Consider the following 18,164-nt stretch of genomic DNA (forward strand, 5'->3'; position numbering starts at 1 on the left):
ATTCCCCGTGGGAAATAATGGATAAAACAGCCAATTGTGTTCTTCCCAAGGGCACTTTATATACCCACAGAAATGATTCAAGAATTTGGATTTTTATTTGCAACATTCAGACAATCTCTTGCAGTCCTGGGAGAACACTTCAGGCAGGGAGATTGGCAGGAAAAGAGATTTTTTGAAAGAAAAAAACCTACCTAAATACCTTAGAGAACACAAAAAGAAAGCTGGAGAAGCATTATGTTCCTCATTGATTAGAATGATTTTCCATCCAAATCTTCAATGGAAAGTAGAGAAATTTTTCAGGATAATGTGATCAAAAATATATCTCATATTTCTTATTCAACTCAGATTATCCCAAATGTTCTGTACTACTGAAAACATGCATGCATCTTCAGTAATCTCCTTTTCTGAATTTTATTAGTTTATTTTTTTCTTTTTATTAGGCAAATATTCCATGTTAAATATCTTAGATTTTAAGCAGCCAGAAAATCAGTAACCTCAAAGATTCCACACCTGCTTCTACCACAATCAGTATTTAGATTCTGTACCCACCACAACTGTCAGCACATCTAAATAGTTCCTAAAATAATAAAACATGTATAATGAATGTTGTGGAAAAATATTTCCTGAATTAAATGTAAACACAAATGTCAGTTATAGAGTTAGGGAGCACATTCATATATCAGAAGCTGTAATAAAGACACAAGGTGAAAAGTAAAAGAAATACAGCTGTTGATACACATCTGGAATAGCCCTGTGAGCATTATGTAATCTCTCTGCATGACAGTCTTGGCTCAATATTAAAGGACGATGATGTAGTGTCACATTTCTTGAAGCATTTGAGTGTGGACAATTGCAAACTCACATATCCAACAGTATGACTTCTATTTTGAGGATGAAAGGGTTTCTGGATTGCTCTGCTGTTGGCATTTTGTTTGTAAGGAGTTTAGAAGAGATGACAAAGTATAAAAATTTCCTCTGGTACAATCAATAGCAACAACCTGTCCAGTAGAGAGATACACAATCACAAAGGTTATTTTAAATTTCCTAGTAGTCACATTAGAAAAATAAAAAGATACAAATGAAATCAAACTCAATAGTATGCTCTCTTTAATTCAACACATTCAAAACATTATTTCAACATGTAACCAACATAAAAATAATTATTAATGCAAGAGTTTACTTTTTCTTACAGGGTCACTGAAATCCTGTAGACATTCAGCTAGCCATAGCCACATTTCAATGTGCGAAGCTCACACAGCTATTGGCCACTATACAAATAGAACATACAAAGAGTCTTTCTATCATCTCAGGAAGTTCTAGTGGGCAGTGTTGACCTAGGGTATTAGGAACTTAAAAACCAGAAATAATTCCCATTGTTAGAGAGTTGGTCTGTGGACCTGCAGTCAGAACCACTCAGGTGTCTTCCTATATGCTCAGGTGTCTTCTCTGGGGTTAATGATTCCATTTAGAAAAGCCCAAAGTCTCCCAACTATAACATGAACATCAAAGAAATTAAAGGGTTTGAAAATGATGATTTCCAAGGCAAGTCCCATTCAGTTCTCATAGCCTCTCAGGTAACTATTACAGAAGCTGCATGAACAATATTACCTGACCTTAAAAGGAAAGTCTTGTTTCAAACTGACTATATACATAGCATTGCTTTTCTCTGTATCTACATCATACCTTATGAGGGACGCACAAACTGTTAGAACTTGGCTTTCTCTTTCGCTGTTTATCAGTGTTTTCTCCAGCAGGGACAGGCACAGAGCCCAGGAGACATTCTGCCCTGGAGTATGTCCAGGAGTCCCCCTGCAGCACACTGCTCTCACTCAGAAGTTCAAGTGCAAACCCAGCAGCCTCTTCCTCCCCTCTCCTTAAGTAAAGTTGCTAAAATAAATGACTCTTTGTAAGATGCCATAATAAGAGGAAAATATATGGTTAAACCATTTAATAAAGCACAAATTTACTGATACTACCCCACTGTGGGTATGTGAATTGGTGAATTCAAATATATACATTCATCAATGTATAAAGACTGCCAGCTACCCCACCTGTCATTTCTACTCAGTGAGCATATGGGCTTCAGAAAGAGCAAATGGTCTCATTTCCCTCTACATTTGAACATCTTTTTGCTACGAATATCATCTGGTCTTTTAAACAAAATATTTGTCATATGTATAGCTCCTAAACTCAGCTGTGTGCTTTACTGCCTAAGTAAGGGATGAGTCAAAGATATTTTGACAATATTCACTTTCTGCCTCAAGAGTTGATTACACATCCTACCTCCTGAGTGTATGGGCAAATTTTATTTAGTGAGTTTATCCAAGATGACTTATTGATGCTGACATTGTAATAGGGAATAAAAAAGCATGTACATAAACGACTATAAAACTAGACTGGAAACCATAATAGATGTTAGATAGTTAAAACAAAATATGAAAGTTCCCCAGATAAAGTAACATTTCCACCAGTTCTAGAGAAGACTTCTTAGAGAAAGTGGCATTTAAGACAGGCCTTCAAAGAGAAGATTTCAAAGAACCGGATGGGACAGAACAACTTTATACCCTGAAGGAATTCACACAAATAAATGCACGAATGCATGAAAATGAAAAATAACAGTAGGTGCTAAAGAAATAGACAGTAGGCTTCCAGTTCAGCCAACATGCAAAAAGCATTTTTAAATAGTGAGGAAATGTGTGTGGGATATATACTTAAGTCCAATCCCAAAAATTAATTGTGGTAGAACAGGCTGTGATTATAGGCCCCAGCGTGCATAACCGTTCACACATCATAGATATTTGCTTTCCATTCATGTAGCAGTTACTTATAGAAATTTCTACCTTAGTGCATGCCATACTTAACATGGTAATTAAGGGCTCAGGCACCACCATCCGTAAGAGCAGGGATGAGCAAATAGGCACAGACTGGTTTCTGCTTCAGTGAGTCAAGAGTGGCTTTTACCTTTTTTAAGGGCTATTAAAAAATTAATATGAAAATAACTTTAAAGGTTTTTATTGACAGAGGCCATCCCAAAAAAGTCACAAATATTTGCTCTCTGAGCCTTTCCAAATAAAAAGATTGCAAGTCCTGCCATAGGCTCCATTGACTACTGTGGGCAGCAGGACAAAGAGATACAGTAGATGGGAAGGTCTCAGAATTCTTTAATAAAGCTTTGCCCAAAAAAGGGCACACATCACTTCTACTCTACTTCTACTGACTATTTATTTCATGTGAGTACTTTTTTTAAAGATTTATTTATTTATGTATACAAAAACTAGGGTACAGGCCAGAGGTGGGGGGATTGTGAGAGGATTCACAAGAGACAGAGTGGGGAGCAGAACAGGCAGGTTGACTGAAATACACTGCTGAGGGGAGCAGCAGGCAAGACAGGAGAGGTCTGCTGTGCCATGTGGGTAGCTCCCTGGCCGGGGATCAAACTCGTGCTGCAGTGGGGGCGGGTAGCTTCGGGTAGCTTCATAGGTTGTGTCTTAACTCCTTGCACCACCACAGAGGCCCTGACATGAGTAATCTTAATTGCAAAAAAGGCTGGGAATGTAGTCTGGCTGGGTGTCTAGGGAAAGAGCAAACAGGTTTTTGGTGTACAGCTAGCAACCTCTAGACACCCTGTTAAGGTGGTTAAATTTTCTTCCAAAGACAATGAGGAATTGTGAGAATATTTTGAATACAGCACTGACAAGATAAAATTATTTAAGAATATCTCCTTACTAGAGCAGTAATAAGCGGTTAGCTAAGGAAGCAAAACTCAGGTATTCTCAAGTCAGTGAGGCATGAACAAACTAAGTGCACCTAACTAATGGCACAGACCAATTTTTTAAAACTACTTATTTGTCAAATAAACTTTACTACAAAGTAATTAGCATAGTGACATTTACTCCCCAAAGAACACAGACTATAGAGAATAAAAAGAGGTTAAAAGGATTTACAATAATAGAGTTTTTTCAATGGGTTGGTATATAAATGATATCAATAATACATTATAGACTCAAAGATAAATTTCCTTCAGTATATAAAAGAGCTGACACCAGTAGAAACACAAGGACCAAACAGCGAATTGGAAGTTCAGGATCAATACTGCTCTTCACCATTTTGTGAAATAAACAGTCTTTGAAATCAGAATGACCCAAGCTCTAATTTCTACTCTGAGACTAGTTGTATGCCTTTGACAAAATGATTTAGTGACTGTGTGCTCAGTTTCATCATCTGTAAAATGGAGTTTAAAAAAAAAAGCTTTCTTAGAAACTGTCACAAGGATTTATAAAAACATTCATTAAACTGCTGGGCCTCCCCTGGTGGTGCAGGCAGTTGAGCGCCGCGTTGTGAAGCCGTCCGCAGCCTCTGCAGCGCTGGTTCAATCCCGGCTGGCCGGGGAGGGTGCAGCAGACCGCTCCTGTCACACCCGCTGCTCCCCTCAACAGTGTATTTAGTCAGTCTGCCTGTTCTGTTCCCCGCTCTGTCCCCGTGAATCTGGCCTGTACCCCAGTTCTTGTTTAAATAAATAATCTTAAAAAAAAAAAAACTGTTGACCCAGTTCTGGTACAGAATAAGCCCTCAACAGATTTTAACTACCATCATTATTACTATCATTAACGTGCCCATCTAAGGCCTCTTTTGAATAAAAACAAAGTTATTTGTATCTTAAAATAGCTTGCCAATAACACATAATTTACAAACACATTAAAATAGGTGGTTACATCTTGCTTTTTCATTTCAAATTTATAAGAGAAGTAGACACTCAAAAGGCAGTTTCTTTAATTAAAAGAATCTGATGTTCAATTCACAAACAAGGTTTTAGAGCCATTAAATTGGATCTTGTCCATTCTTCATACACTTTGTGGTATTCCAAACATGCTTTACCTTAGCACCCAGTGCTTCCTGGATGAAGATTACTGGTAGGGTCATTTTCCATCATGAGACACTTGTATCAGTCACATAAGTCATCATTTAGCCAGGACAGGAGATAAATGGTAATGCATATGAAACAAAATTATTCTGTGACCTTCTTCTGAGGTGTTTTTTCCATGACAAAATCAATGATCAACTTATTAAAAAGATTATATATTATGAACTTCATAACTGAGGTACACAGTAAGCATGCTGTAAAGATTTGTTACTGTTTAATAAATTAAGAGTAAACATGGGCCCAAGGTTTATGAGTCATTATATTTAAGGCATTCTGAAGTCTGCCTTAATGTAAAGATGATTTCCACCTTTTTGAGGTCGCCTCAAAAGCAGGCCTGAGACATGAATTTGAATGCATGTGTTTAATTTCAAGAAACACAAATGAAGTAAAATGGGGACAGGGGGAAGCAAATGAGCCATATTTCAATGAGCAGGCAACAAGAGCTCAGTACTGCTGGAACTTCTGGGGAACCTGTAGAACATGCCTGAGAGTTGTTCTACCAGAGAGGTGAGTAAAAGGAGCATTTACCCTTCAGGTCCCATTTGCCATAGGTTGAGGCTGATACCCTAGGGTTTTAATACCTTGAGACTTTAGCCAGCCCATGTAGGCAAATAACATTCCCATAGCCATAGAAACGCCCCTAGTGCCAGCAAGTTAGGGTGAGGCACCAATGATGCCTGCTAAAATACCCAAGGAGAAGATGTATTAATTTTCAAAGATAAAATGAGCCAAGTAGTGTTATCATTACTGGGATATAAACCAAGAGGAAATCTTTTTCACCTATTCTGAATACCATAAATTCTGATGGTCTATTATATTAGTCAGGGTTCTCCAGAGAAACAGAAGCAATGGATGAGTGAATAGATACAGACATTGATATAGACATGGATTTACTGTAAGGAACTGGCTCACGTAATTATGTTATGGAGGTTGGCAAGTCCTTCAGGGTATGTCAGCAAAGCAGAGCTCCGAAAGAGTCAATAATAATTCCTGTCTGAAGGCTAGCAGGCAAGACTCAGGAGGAGCTAATGTTTCAGTTCAAGTCCAAAGAGAAAAAGGTAATGTCCCAGTTCAAAGGCATAGAACAAAAATTCCCCCTCATAGGGGAACAGTGACAGTTTTTCCTCTGTTCAGGCCTTCAACTGATTAGATGAGGCCTACCCACATTAGGGAAGGCAATCTACTTTACTTGGTCTACTGATTTAAATGCCAATCTCATCCAGAAACATCCAGTATAACAATTGACCAAATAGTTGAGCATCCCAGGCCAAGTATAGTTGACATATAAAATTAACTATCACACTCATTTAGTGAATATAGCAATTAGTATTTTTTCAAAGAACTCAAACTATTTAAATTTTTTTCATTTTTCACAATATGGAAAAACAAAGCAGAGAATGTTCCAACTAATGGCCATTTGTGAAATACACTGTGACAGCAGCTGTATTTTGAGCACAAATGTTTCTGTTGGTCACATACTCAGCTCAATTGGTCTGTAGGGTCAGCTGTCACAGAGCTGCAGTCAAGGGTGCTCATTTCAAGGAAGTCTGGATGAAGCACAATGTGAAGAAAGGTCAAGGTATACACATCCTTTTCTTACTACATGACAGGAAGACTTCCTTAAAGAAGCAAGACATATGGAATCCAACCTGCTTTCTAGATAAAGCCATTTCAGAATTAGTAGCCTAAACAACCCATAAATTTTAGCCCTTAAAAACACATAACGAGACATCCAAATTTAGTTAATAGCTAATGTTTTTATTACTTGTCACCGATTAGATTTTATTTCTCTAAATTTTAATTGCCCATGATCCCATCTGATTAAAATTGAAAAGGTCAAAGGAATCATGAAATCCTCACTTTCAAGTCTGTGCTTACTGGAAATCAAAATGAGTGAGTAGTTGTTTCTCTGCTCAGGATATAAGCATGTCAGAAATCACAATATCTCATTAAGGACTTTACTAGCCACATATGATAAACATATTGCATATAATTTGTTTGTTCTTTAAATAATGAAAATTAGTACATTTGGGATGCAAATTATATTTTGCCAAAAAAAAGAGATGAAAGGTTTTTGGGTTTGATTATTTTGTTTTGTTTTCTGGGGGGGAGAAAAGAAGGGTGGGTTGCTAATGGTTTATAAAAAATTGCTATTTTTTTTTCACCTAAATGTTAGATAAGAAATTGGTCAGGAACTCTTCCCAAAGTAAACAATATGTCACTATTCATTTACCCAGTTCCTAATGGTGTTGGACTTTTAGAGTATTTCCAATTTTTCACTATTAGATATAGCCTGTAATATTATTTATGCAAATAAATCTTTATAAATTTCTGTTTATTTCCTTGCACCGCACTATAAGCAGAATTGTAGAAGTATTAACAGGTTTCACTTTTTTTATTGGTTCTTTAAATTTCTCACATTATGAATTATTTAACTTATGTAAATTATTTGTTCATATCCCTAACCTATTTTTCTAACAAGGTATTTGTCTTTTCCCATTTATAAAGTTCTTTATATATTAAGTATAAGAAGTTGATTTTATTTTTATTTTCTGGGTTATGTAACAACAAATCAGAGTCCCTCCCAGTTACTGATGAAAGCACAGAAAGTACATTGTTACAATCACAAATAAGTCCTAAATTCAGAGCCCTCAATTCCTTTCCAAGGCCTTCCATTCCTCCTCAAAGCAAGCACCAGAGCTCTAAGATAATGTTTTGCTAATGGTGATTCTTCAAGACCTGCACCAATACTTCCTAGGAATCTTATTTTAAAACATAGATTCTTCAGCACTAAGGCAAACCTACTGAGTCAAAATTGCAGGGAATGGAGCAGGCTGAGAATTTGATTCTTTGACAAGTTCTCCAGATGAATTTTTTGCACAATAAAATCCTGGAAATGCAGCTAGTAGAAGGGAAAATAGAACTAACTCTCAGAATTTCAAGACCATTAACATTGGGTCCACTATCAACTGTAGCAGGGCCTGTAATATTGTCCTGCTCTAGAACCATTAACCTGTGGATTTTCTTAGAGTCCATTGAGTAAACCAGGGATGGCATTATATAAAGATAAAACATTATATTATACAAACCATCTCTCTAGCTAGAGATGTAGATATACAAATCTTCACACAGAAAGACCATGTAGAACATGCCAAGGAAGAAATGTATCTCTGACTTAAAAATTAAATCACTCCTGCAAATTACTCCAGGGTCTGTGAATAGCTAGAACAAAATACCATTTTCCTCATAATACAATGTACCAAAAATTATTTTTAATTAAAAAAAAACAGATATATTTCATGCCTGACTCACATTTTCATGTCTCACTACTTTGCTGTGGTAACACCTGACAATGCTCCTTCTGCCCAGAACTTAGCTGTGCTGGATGCCTGCCAGAGGCTGCCAAGTGGAGGTTGAAAAACACAGGAGAGTTAACACCCCAGATAGGTGGATCTTCAAGTGCTATGCTTAGAATAACTGCCTCAGCATCACTTTAAAACTTGCTACAAATGCAAATTCTCTGGCCCTCTCCCAGATCTACTGAATCAGATACTCCGGGGGGGGGGGGGGGAGTCAGCAATCTGTTTGCAAAAGTTTTCCAGATGCTTCTGATGGACATTAAAGGTGGAGTGTAGGGCCTCGCTGGTGACGCAAAGGGTTAAGATGCAACCTATGAAGCTGTCCTCAGCCACTGCAGCACGAGTTTGATCCCCAGCCAGGGAGCTACCCACATGGTGCAGCAGACCTCTCCTGTCTCACCTGCTGCTCCCCTCAGCAGTGTATTTCAGTCAGTCCACCTGTTCTGTTCCCCACTCTGTCTCTGGTGAGTCCTCTCACCCCCCACACCTCTGGCCTGTGCCCCAGTTCTTGTATGCATAAATAAATAAAAATCTTTAAAAAAAAAAGTTGGAGAGTAGATGCACAGTCACCCGGAGAAAGGTCAAAAAACAGTGCTGGGCTCTCTCTTGGGGTTTCTTACCCAGTAGTTCTAGGGTGGTGTCAAAAAACCTGCATTTCCAACAGATTCCCAGGTGATACCCATGTTCCCAAGACCTAAGTAAACTCACCTAGGTAAACTCTCGATCAAAGTAGAACAGAGCAGGTAGGTAAAGGATTCTGTCTTCTATGTCTTGGTGGAAAATCCAGAAATTCCTACCAGATAAAGTTGAGTTCAGGTTACCCCCAGCAATAACCAGTTTAATCATATACCTTGCTTTGGCCTCATGTCTGTGTTTCACTTTTCTAAGCCCCTTGCTCCAATTCCACTTCCAAAAATAATAAGCCTCTATGAGTGCCTATCTCATATCGTACTTTCGTGAAGAAACCCATGCTAAACAGCGACTAGTCCATAAACTTCAGTACACAAGTTTATTACCCCATAGATTTCCATCTTTCTTGCAATATCCTAATCCTTAGTGTGCAACTGGCTCCCCTTGTTTCAACAAGTGCCCACATTTGTTTCCTTTGCTTTTTTCCTAATGCTCACTATGGATATCCCAATTCCACTAGACTCACCATAATTATGCCTTCAGAGTACTCTTTCTGTTTTCATTCCTAAATAAACACCTTTTAGCCCAAATATACCTCTATATTCATGTCAATACCAATATCCATCAATCAACCATACCAATATCCATGGCAGGTAAAGTGCTACCAGAATATAACCCAGTGACATGTCCTCTGGAGATTATAACAGAAGACGACTCCTTTTGCCCAGTGAGGCTGCTGATTAAGAAGAAAACAAGACCTTTATACCTTTCCACTGTGAGTTCACTCTCCCCAGAATGTCCCTGCCCCTAGAATTCCTACTGTAAAAGAGTCCTCTGGAGCCATGTTGGGGGGGAAGGGGGGGTTTGCACTTAATTATACTAAGGCTTTCTATGACCAAGGAAAAAATGCACCAGGAATGTCAAAAGGAAACCAAAAGGAAGATAAGTTGCCACAGCTAAGAAAATCAAGAAGTATTTCTCCTACCAGGGCTGCTCAGAACATTTTTATAACCTGCTTTAAAATCGTTGAGAAGGATCAGAAAGAATTCTTTCTACCTCTGGCCAGAATGTTTTTAGTAAACACAGTTTAGTGAAAGAAATAAGATGAATCAAAAATGTCTGTGACAAGACAAAAAATAGTGAAAACTACCATCTGTTGGTTGTTGTTATCACTGTTGCTATAGCAAGAAGAGACTGTTATAAAACAAAAGCCTGGTTGCAAGGGAGGGGAAGGTTGAATTAGACCAGGGGAGAGTACAACAGGGAGGAGACCTCTGGATCCCCAGTACTTAGTAATTTATAGGTTCCTGACGTGAAATAAGTCATCTTACCTTTGACTGTGGCTTTTGCCTAACTCATTTATTACAACAAATGACTGGAAACCCAGAGCATTTGATTTATTTATCTATCAACTTGCTCAAGCCCAGAACTAACCCAGAGAGAAAACAGGGATAAGAAAACCATCTATCATTTTGAATTAAACACTTGTTACCAAATCATGAAAATTTGTCCTTTATCCAACCTGTGTCCCAGATCAATAATAAAAGGTCATGCCTTGGGAACAAGGTGACTTCAAACTTTCAACTAAATCACTAGCCTTCAGTGAACTTGGACTGCAACCTTCAAAGACAACAGGGAGTAGAGTTTGGCAGCAAATGATCCAATAATCTTAATGCTGATGTGAAAATTATGTTGCTTCATATAAAACATAATTCCCCTGTGAATATTTCAAGTTTTGTTTTGATTCTGGCTTTCAATACTTACTGATAAGTATGAGGAAAGAGACATTTTCAGACTTTTTATTACCGTATTGCCTATTACCGCTTCAGTGTTTAAAAAATCTGCTCATTGCAAGGAGGGTACAGTCAATCTGTGCATATTGGATTTAATTTTCTGCTAGGCAAATAAAAAATGTGTAAAAGCAATTTACAGATTTCTCTCTTTTTCCAAATATTGTATGTGTACTTTGATTTCTAGTGCCATCTGACTGACCACATGATGAAAGGTTTTCATTTTGTATTTCCAAAATACATACAAACACATTAAGTGAAAGAAATGTTAAGTCATAAACTATATAGAAAAGAAAATCTTCCAATCATAACCCAGTGATTTTTATACAACCAATATGTCCCTGGCCTCATCAGCTGATGATTACAAAATAAAGTCACACTTTGTTGTTCTTTTTTTTAATTGAGTTAATATTGTTTGCATTATTATTTGTATTTTAGAGAAACAGGATCTCCCCCTTCTGGTGTTTTTACTACACCACACCTACCACCAAAGTGCCACAGTTCATCTCCAAATCCACTGTCCTCCCTCCCCACTTTTTTTTCATCCCATCTCCTTCCTCTTCCACTCTGATAACCTCAGTTCTATATTCAGCTTTCTAGGGGTTGTGTTAATTTGACTTTACCTAACACTTTTTTGGGAATCTCACACCATACACAAAAGCCAACTCAAAAGACTGGGATGTAAGATCTGAGCCCTTAAAATACACAGAAGAAAACATAGGCAAAAGACTTCACAACACAGGCTTCTGAGATGTCTTTGTGGGTTCATTTCCAACAGCAAGAATAACAAAAGAGAATACAAGCAACTGGGCCTACATCAAACTAAAAAGCTCCTGTACAGTGAAAGAAACTATCAGTAAAACAGTAAGACACTCTACTGATTGGGATAAAATATTTGGACACCATACATCCGACAAGGGATTGACATCCAAGAGCTACAATGACTCACACTTTCTTCGGTATACCCAAACTACTACTCCGAAGTCCTTTCGTAATCACCAGAATTGGCTACCACTTACATCCCTGCTGCAGTATTTGAGAATGTCCCAGGATGCTGTGTACCTGTGCACTCAGGACAAGCCCCCACACTGGTTCACACCTTCTGGTGTCTTTGTCATTCAACCTCTATGGCCCATGACCAGAAAGATATATTCCCATAACTCACACAACATAGCCATCCTCAGCCCTGTACGGCTGCTGCCCCCAGGCTTATCCGAAGGAAGTCTGATCCTTCTGTCTTGTTCCACAGCATAGACAGGCAAAGGTCTCTGTTGAATTTCCCAAAACATCAACAATCTGTAAATAAAGCAAGCTCACTGCAGTAAGGGAGAATGCCACCTTAACACAGGCTCAGTAATACCTTAGAAGGGGGAAATCAAAGCTAGGGTAATTATAGGGATTTAGGGTCAACTAAATTATAGAGTTTGGGGTCCAACTGGGTTAAAGTCTGTGTTTTGAGATGAGGAGCTGATTAGGAGTGGGCAAAGTCTGTAACATAACAGTTCAGGCAGAAACAGAAGTGAGAGCCTGGGAGCAAATCAGGATCAGTAAATTGTTTGATTAGCAAGCTGTTTGCCCAGGTAAGCAGACTACAAGTTCTGATAAATTGATCAGTGAGAATTTCTTGAGGTAAACAGTGAGGTTATTTATTGTTGTACAGTGTTATCTTTCCCAGGCAAGGTTTTTCTGGAATAAATAACTAAATCATGTTAATATAGGTAAACTGGAGTCTTCTATATCTTGTAGACACACAAGGGTTCATTTTTATCACCCCCTATCTAGACCTCATCCCTATTCTAGATCTTCCTCACCTGGACACAGGCAGGTCATTTTCTCCCATCGAGGCCTTTTAGAAACTCAGAATTAGCCCAATTCACTCTCAATCTTATTAGGGGGAAAAAGGAAATAAAGAAAGGATACTTTCCCTTCTTTCTCTTCCAGAGAAAGGGGAGACCCCACTTCTAACAAAGGTCAAACTTGAGATTGCTGGTAAAGAAATTCCCTATAGGCTAACCCAACCTTGTCCACATTTATCCACATGTATAAATTAACTCAACTGCCACCAATGCTCTAATCTTGGGAGCTTCAATGGGAACAGGAAAGATTTTCAAAAGTTATAACCTCAGTGATATTTCAAGGAGCTACATCCCACACACCCCACCCCCACCCCAGAGGAAATAAGTTGTCTTGTGACCATGTCTATCTCAATTGAAAACCAGACACACTGAGTAATACAATTTTATATGGTGACAACTAACATCCCCACAGCATTTCAGATTCCAAATGTTAATTAGTAGAGGCTCACTGCAACCCAGGGGTACTTTCACAACATGATTTATTCAGATCTAATCCATTCCCATAAATGTGTTCGACAGTATATTTTCAGACAGTAGGAGATTCTATTCTGTTACTTTATTTTTTATATTATTTTATTTTATATATTTTACATCATTTTTTATTTTTGCACAATATATGCATTTTCATCTTGATTATATTACCCATACCATTCCCACCCCCCTTATCTTGACCCTAATCCCACTTCTCTTCCCCTCCCCCAGAGTGTGTCTCTGGTTTATAGTTGCTTGTTGATTTTGATTTTTACTTTATTATAATTAGTCTTTTTACTGGTCCCTTATTTAGGTTTTCTAAATTCCTGCTATGAGTGAGACCATCTGGTATTTTTCTTTTTCTTTCTGGCTTATTTTGTTGAGCATGATCCCTTCCTGCTCCATCCATGTTGCTGCAAATTGCATGAGCTTGTCTTTTTTGATTGCTGAGTAATATTCCATTGTGTACATGTACCACATCTTCTTGATCCAGTCATCTATTTTTGGGCATTTGGGTTGTTTCCACAGCTTAGCTATTGTAAATAGTACTGCTATAAACATAGGGGTGCAGGTGCCCTTTGGAATTAATGATTCTGTGTCCTCTGGGTAAATATCTAGGAGTGGAATTGCTAGATCATATGGAGCTCCATCTTTAGCAGGTTGAGGTATCTCCACACAGCTTTCCATAGTGGCTGGATCCGTTTGCACTCCCACCAGCAGTGCAGGAGAGTTCCTTTTTCACCACATCCTTGCAAACATTTATTGTTGCTAGTTTTCTCACTGGTGTAAGACAGTTATTGAAACAAAAAAAAAAAAACTAATAAAAGAGGTAAAGGATCTATACAAAGAAAACTATGAAACACTGTTAAAAAAAAATAGAATAAGACACAAAGAAATGGAAAGACATCTCCTGCTCATAGATTGGAAGAATTAGCATTATCAAAATGGACATCCTATCAAAAGCAATTTACAAATTCAATGATATTCCAATAAAAATTTCAATGACATTCTTCAAAGAAATAGAAAAAATATTGATGAAATTCATATGGAGCCACCAAAAACCCCAAATAGCCAAAGCTCTCCTGGAAAAAAAAAAGAAGGGAATGGAGGCATCACATGCCCAGATTTCAAACTATACCACAAAGCCATAATACTCAAAACTGCATGGTATTGGAACAAGAAAAGACACATGGACCAATGGAACTGAACAGAAAATCCAGAAATAAACCCACAGATTTATGGTCAACTAATCTTTGACAAAGGAGCAAAGAATACACACTGGAGCAAAAAAGTTTGTTCAATAATTGGTGTTGGTAAAACTGGGTTGCTACATGCAAAAGAATGAAGCTTGACTACTACCTCACACCATGCACAAAAACCCACTCAAAATGGATTAAAGAACTAGGCATAAGACCTGAAACCATAAGATATATAGAAGGAAATATAGGCAAAACACTACATGACATATACCTCAGCAACATCTTTAAAGACTCATCACCCAAAGCAGTGATAGCAAAAGCAAAAATAAACAGCTGGGACTACATCAAATTAAAGAGCTTCTGTACAGCAAAAGAAGACAATAACCAAAACAAAGAGACACCCCACCAATTGGGAGAAAATTTTTGCACACAACACTAATGATAAAGGACTGATCACAAAAATCTACAAAGAGCTGAGGAGACTCAACAAAAGCAAAGTAAATAATCCAGTCAAAAAATGGGCAGAAGAGCTAAAAAGGAACTTCTCCAAAAAGGAAATGCAAATGGCCAAAAGGCATATGAAAAAATGTTCAGCATCGCTTGTAATCAGGGAAATTCAAATCAAAACTATTTCATTACTTTAAATGGCTAAAGTATAGCTATGTTCCCAGCCCATCCAAAATCTCTAACACATTTCCCCTAATGTCCCTAAAAGTCTTCAACACCATATAATAGCACACCAAGGACATTACAGAATGAAGATATTTAAAATACCAATTACTGAATTATTGAACACCTAATGAATTTACCAGAATTCAATGATTCTGAAAGTGTTTGATGTAAAAAATGTCTTCTATTCTGCCACAAAAAGTACTTAATACATGTAAATTTGTAATATATTAAAGATATATCAAAAATATAAAAGATATCAAAGCCACTATCTATTGATAAATTAGATCAGATTGGTGGAGTAGGGACAAGAGTGGGAAGGGGAAGAGGTAAAAGGATCCAATATTAATCAAAATTCCACAGAAGGTACCTTTGGCTCAACCCCACAGGGGTACTCTGAAACCATGTGGTCATACTTTAGAGTTGCTCCTACAGAGATCAAGAGAGGCAGAGGATTTTCACTCCCCATTTATAAGTCCTTGGTTAACGGCTGCCTTTGGGATGAGGTATAACTAAATTCCCAGATATTTCAAATTCCCCATGTATGCAGGCCAAACAGATACTGGAGATCTCAAAGAGGGCCTTCAACGAAAGGCACTTACTGTTGGTAGCAAAAGCACACAGGATACATTTCCTACTCTGATTCCTTTCTGCACACACGTAGAATTGAGGCCCCCAAAAGATAAAACAACTTGTCACATTGTGACTGAGAGGCTCAGTCAGAGCCAGAAGGGCTTCTGACCTCCTTTAATATTTTTTTTTTAATTTTAATGACATAGGCCCTCTCAGCTTTCTTTTTTTCCCAACTGGATATTCTAATTGCTTTAGTTTTCTTTTTTTTAAGATTTTATTTATTTATGCATACAAGAGCTGGAGTACAGGCCAGAGATGTGGGGGGTGAGAGGATTCACCATAGACAGATTGGGGAACAGAACAGGCAGTCTGACTGACTAAAATACACTGCTGAGGGGAGCAGCGGGTAAGACAGGAGAGGTCTGCCTCGTCATGTGTGTTGCTCCCTGGCTGGAGATCAAGCTCATGCTGCAGAGGCTGTGGATTGCTTCATAGTGTGGTGCTTAACCCCTTGCCCCACCAGGGAGGCCCAAATTGCTTTAGTTTTCACTTCATTGCTACAAAAGCAATTTGTGCATTTATCAACTCAAGTGTCCCAAGTCTTTGAAACCAAGCCTGCTGTATTTTACCTTTAATTGACCAGAACTGATTACAATGTTTCAGGGGAGTAAAGAACTCAGTGTTGTACATGAGGAAGAAGACAGTCTTTTCGTTACAGTGCTTTTGCTATGGCTTTGGGTTATTCGGTTAAAGTCACCCAGTTGGCTGATGTTTCTGGTACCAGCTCACAATAATTCTTGGACCTCATGCTATCACCCAAGGTCTCCTTAGATCACTACACCTCTTCCATCATACACAGTCATTAGAAATTGCTTCCTTTGGGAAAATTTCCCTGCCCACCTCCAAGACCAGGCTGAACTACCTGCTGTTACAAGAATATAAAATAAGAATCCTTGTCAAGGGACTTATCCTACTCTTCTCTAAATTTCTTCAGACATTATTCTCCATTTATTCCATCAGATATTGAAAACAATAATTGTCTTATTGTTGTGTCCCCAATTTTGTGAGATATGGTAGGTTGTCTAGTAAAAATTATTGAATGTATAATTTGTGAGAAAAATCTCTTTCTAAATTATAACAGATGGTGCAAAGCTCTCAATAAATAATCAATATCATTTTTTCACCAATCATCCTTTTTCACCAATATACATCAATATATATTAACCAATATCCATTTTTCATCAATAAGCAAAAGGGTTCACATAGAAAAGTATCTTCAGCTCACCTTTAAGCCTGGAAGGACACTGGGCACATGTCCTCTTAGCCAGAAAGGAAAAAATTCTTTCCTACAACCACTAATACCATAGCTACTGGGAAAGGACTAAGCCCTTGTCCTTTCATGTGTTCAAGTACAATCCTAACAAAAGTGAATTAAACCAGTATAGAAAAAGTTAATATTCTCGTTTTAGTCCTACCCTGTCTATGCTCATAGATTTTCCTATACTTAAATACACATAGATTATCCATAACTATAATCTCTTAATTTTACTTTTTGTGTGAGAATAAATAATTCACACAATTCAGAACAGCTTCTGGATGCAACACTGAATCAAATTCTAAGATTATCATAAGATATTTTCTCTAGCTCCATTACTCTCCCGAGATGCTCTTCAAATAGATGTACTCTGCTGTGGAACATTGAATACCATGTGGAATGCAATAAATCTAACAAATCACTCGATTAAGAGCCATGTTATGTGTCCTGACAGTCTTCTCCATGCAAGTCTTTCCATTTTAAAATAACAAATCTAACACAACACAATGAATTCCAATTCTGATCATAAAACTACCCAGAGAGCCCAACAAACTATAATCATAAAATGTATCATAGCTAAATTGTTAGCAGAATGATTAATGTTATTCTCACAATCAATTCAGGTTTTAAAGAGTATCATTTTAATCATATATGCCCTTTCCACCTTTTTCTCATCCAACTGGAAACCCTCTGCAGAGCTTAGCTGCACTTATCTGAGCTAAGCTCCAGATCACAGGCTCCATATAGGTCTGATCCATGTGACTCGGTCTTCTGAGGCCAATGAGGGGCTCAGGATTTGTTTTTCTCATGGTGATGGCAGAAATTCAAGGCCATAGCCCAACTGCACCAACCTCTGCTAACAAAGCAAGTCACATGGCCACATACATGTAAAATGCTAGGGGTGAGTAGGGGTGGAGTTTGAAGCACATTCATTTCACAAGGAGTTAGAAAAGAGTGCTTATTTGCTGAAGAGTAACCTTGTCACAAATAATCTGTATAAAATATTTACTGTATTTATTTTTGTATGGTGGGCTCAATGCCTTTGTAGTTCAGATGAGGCTGGAGGTATAGGGAAGGATTTATAGTTTCTGCTAAAAATAACAATAGTAATAATCATAGTTAATACTTCCAACAGTAGAATCCTATGGGTCATGATAATAATTGTTTAGTTTTAATTCATGAAAAAATCTCTCCTTCTTCTTCAATATTTTGGTTTCATACCTTTGAATATAAGCCTGCCCCATCTTTTTTTTTCTCATTTAGTGATACTGTATTTATCCATTTCTACACAGTTTTTAAAAATGGATCTAATTTAATGTTGCCATTGAGCACTGAAACACATGGTTTTTGGATCTTTGGCACTAGGAAAGAGATGTGAATA

At 37.7% G+C, this 18,164-nt stretch overlaps 1 long non-coding RNA gene across 2 annotated transcripts; it reads right to left on the reverse strand.

Moving 5' to 3' along the window:
* Positions 1 to 505: 505 nt before the first annotated feature.
* LOC129145277 (uncharacterized) lies at positions 506 to 11,879 on the reverse strand. 2 transcript variants are annotated; one of them, XR_008550591.1, is made up of 3 exons: positions 11,866 to 11,879; positions 8,989 to 9,073; positions 506 to 998 (listed from the first exon to the last, which is right to left on the reverse strand). It is a non-coding gene; the product is annotated as an uncharacterized LOC129145277 (long non-coding RNA). The 2 variants fall into 2 exon arrangements; XR_008550586.1 differs by lacking the exon at positions 11,866 to 11,879 and adding an exon at positions 9,437 to 9,454.
* Between the last annotated feature and the right edge of the window lie 6,285 nt (positions 11,880 to 18,164).

The sequence above is a fragment of the Talpa occidentalis genome, unplaced genomic scaffold, assembly GCF_014898055.3.
Source record: "Talpa occidentalis isolate TD23 unplaced genomic scaffold, MPIMG_talOcc4v2.1 talOcc4.10, whole genome shotgun sequence".
NCBI lineage: Eukaryota > Metazoa > Chordata > Mammalia > Eulipotyphla > Talpidae > Talpa > Talpa occidentalis.